The sequence below is a fragment of the Lutra lutra genome, chromosome 13 (assembly GCF_902655055.1).
Source record: "Lutra lutra chromosome 13, mLutLut1.2, whole genome shotgun sequence".
NCBI lineage: Eukaryota > Metazoa > Chordata > Mammalia > Carnivora > Mustelidae > Lutra > Lutra lutra.
In genome coordinates this window covers 82,319,464-82,323,379 of record NC_062290.1, presented here as the reverse complement: position 1 = coordinate 82,323,379, position 3,916 = coordinate 82,319,464, and positions in this window count along the sequence as shown.

Genomic DNA, 3,916 nt, shown 5'->3' with positions numbered 1-3,916 from the left:
TTTTAACTTACGTTATTTCAACTAAATGTGAAGGTCAACAAAGCAACAAAGAAAATTTAAATACTACTCTGTATGTGATAAAAGAGCTGAATCTGTTAATTTCTTAGTAGATCTCAGTTTTCATGTAGACCTCACGGTGTGCTCATTTGGCCACAGTGAGTATGATTCCAAAGTTCAAAGATGCACACTTTTTCCATGTAACGTGGTCTCTAATTCCAAACCACCCACTTCTTCTGGCTGTCAGCCGAAGAGATGGCTATCAGATTGACACTAGAGGAAAACTAAGAGATGATCAGTCTCTAGTGTGGAACTTTCTTGAGAAATTTTAAGTATACTTTTCATCTTATATAATTTTGCTGTTGTTAACTTTAGAAGTCATGCCCTAATAAGCTGTAATGCCAGAGGATTATATTTTGGGGGGACTGGTATAAGGTGGATGGGTATGTCAGAGGGGAGACAATTTAAACGGTCACAATATTTCTTCTACAACTAAGTAGAACACATACTGTATCCTTATATTTATGCATCATTCTTCTTTTGTATCATGGATTTGCATCTAATCCTTTCTTCTACCCAGAGACTAAAGAGTCTTATGCACTTGATTTTTACTTCTCTGTCAATCTGCTACATCTTGAAGTTCATCAATTGCTATTTTTTTGGGGGGGGTGATGCAGTAATATTTTTTGATTGCTAGTTTTTACTTAATTGAATTATGTATCACTGGAGAGTAACCAACTAAACTTAAAAATACATTAGGCTTTAAAATTAGGTAGCACATGTACACAGTAATAAAATTCAGAGTATAAATTGTGCTGGTTTTGCTGTATCTCCCATATTACCCAGGAATTGGAATACCAATATTTTAATATCTGGTTCTGGAATGGTGGCAACTCCAAAACCACTAGATAAAAAGGGGGTAAATGTACAGAGAGAGGAGGGAAAAATCTATAATCCAAGATATGACTATGAATGAAAAACCTAAAATAAATGAGCAAAATTAATGAATGAAATTAAGTCTTTAATACCAATAAGGAGATTAACTTTTGGTTTAAATAAACACCACAGATAGGTCTGAAAATAACTTCAAATTTTTAGCCTTTGGAAAAGGCTAAAGATAGGAAAACATCAATTTTTACAAAAGAAATTATAAATATATAAACAGGTAAAAATGTAACAAGAATGAGTAGATACGACAAAGCATCAGTACCTGGAGTGATCTCTTTCATCTCCCTAGTAATGGATGACCTCTCATACATTTGCTTTATCTTCCAGCTGACTGCCAGCTTGTGTCATTTATGCCGCATCCCGAGGATGAACGTCTCTTTGCTGCACTCCAATCTAGGACTGAGAAATCAAGGTATGTGTGGGTTGGTGTGGCAGTTTCAGGCCTTCCCCTTCTAGAGCCCTCCACCATGCCATCCAAAGCCCCCTGTCATGTGGTCTTTCTCGTGTTTTCCTTTGCCAAGGATACAATGGGGCAGAGCATATCAATAAGTCCAATGCCCAAACAGATATGGGGGGGGGTGTTGTCAGTCTCCTCTTTCTATAGGCACACCCAATCTTCATAAGTGATTCTCCTGCAGCCTTCTCCCTTGCCTCTAGGAAGTGGTACAATCCCCCATGGAGAAAGAGAGGAAGGGACAAGTCTTTCTATGACATTGTTCTTTCCTGAAGCCTGACTTCCCTCTCAACTATCCATTCTTTCCACTGATCAGTGGTGATGGTTTGTCTGTGGGGAGAGGGGGTGGGAATGGTGGAGTGGAGGTAGAGGTTGGTGGAAGGGCTGGCTTCTCGAACAATGACTCCTCAAATGTTCTCCTGGAAGATAGCTAGTTCCAGTCACTGGCAGTGGGTTCCTTATGGACTTTTAGGGTTTCAGAGTTGGGCCTCAGCAGCAGTTTCAGGACAGTAGGAAAAATCCCCCTCAATGTCCGTTTCCACAAATATATATATCCTACCCCCACCACCTTCTTTTATAGTTTAACAGATGTTGGCATACTATTTACTTTCCTTTTTCTTGTTGTTTTCACTTGAAGTATTTCTTAGAGATTGTTCCATACCAAAACACACTCACGTGCCTCGGTCTTTAATTGCTGCACATAGCCTACAGTACGGATGTATTAAAATGTATTACAACAGCTCTCTAGTGATAGTTTGTGTCTAGTCTTCTACAAACAGTGCTGCACTCAATATTTTGTGTATCCATCTCTTTTCATGTAAGTAGTCTTAAAAAAAAAGTTAACTAGAATCCTGATAGGCATCCAATGGACAGTTCTAATTATCCTGCAATTGGTCACACACAATCTCTCCTTCAAAAATTCTGTGACTTATTATAAGACGTGACAATTTCTATAGTCTTCAGCTGTATTGCTTAGCATGAATAGACACATCTCATGCACAACGTTTCTCTTCAACGCTGCATTCCAGGGTAATGTCTTCCACATAGACTTAAGTAACAATCAGGGTTCTACACCTAAACTGCTACAAGTGGAAATACTTTGCATCTAATCCTTTAGATGAGAATGGTTTTTATGAATGCATACTCTGAAGTCACATGTGCCTGAATTCGAGTCCCAGCACTGCCAATTTTTATGTCTTTTATAAAGTCTTTGACCTATATGACATATTTTTCTTATTCATAAAATGGGGCAAATACAGCATTGACTTCATGGGGGATGATATAGAGATTAAATAAGAAAGTATTCATCATTCTTAGGCCAGTTCTTGTTTCACAGTAGGTGTTCAATAAGCATAGCTAGGTTTCAATTCAGGTGACAACTGGCTATACAGAAACTTCCTAGCCAGACCTAAACTCACAGCTTTCTTCTTTATTTGGCATAGGCAAATTTCTTGATTTCAGAGATGTTAAATTATGACCATAAACAAACTATACTTATTGGAATTAAAGGATATAGGAATAGAAGTATAGACCTATAGGGCTGGAAGGGATTTCAATTTAACCTTATATTGATTATTATGTAATAGCCATTCCCATGTATTAAAAACTTAGATGTCAAGCATTTTGTGTATATAATCTCACTTAACTTTCACAAGGACCCATGTGAGATAGGTATCATTATCCTCATTTTGCAGAAAAGACTGTAGATCTGAGAAATCAAGTGACATGCCCAATGGTGAATCATTAGTAAGGTGAAGATCAAGGGTTCACACCCAATCTTTCTGAAAATAAGAGATTTGTAAACTACCACACACTTTTCAAAGAAATCTCACTTACTTAAGGCAAAGCTAGCTTATGAAAGCTCTTCAGTGCCGAGGGAGAGAGAGCCTGAACTTCATTTTGGTGGACTGAGGGAGGGCAGTCCTATTCATCAGACACAACAAACACAGTCCCTGGGGCCCTGCAATACTTTTAGGGACCCACAAAAATGTTTTAAGTGCTTTTAAAGTCGGAAAAGAAAGATGAACTTCTGGGTTAAAGAAAATGTTTTGCTGTAGAACATTAATATATTCATCTCTATGCCAATTTAGTTGTAAAATATGAACTATATGTGTATCAATATAAATATTAGATATAGATAATCTCCACAAACACAAGGCCAAAGTGTCAAGGTTCCACGAAAGTCAAAGCTGCCTTGTGCTGAGGTGCTCTTAACTTTCTGGGAAAATCCAACAGCAGACTGAGTTGGAAGAGCAGAGGACTGGTGGGAGGTGGTTAAATTGTGAAAAACGCCTTCACGATTTTTTCCCTCCCATCAAAGAGAGGTTATAAAGGACAGAAATGAAACACTGTAAGTGCCACGTTCTAGCTGCATGATCGTGGACCCGTGACTGGATCAACATAAGCCTCAGTTTCGCCATCGATAAAATGGGGATAAGCCCCTCCTGGGATTGTTGGACAGGGACAGCGAGCTTTGTTCACTGCTGTGTACGAATCGCTCAAAACATACCTGTTGAG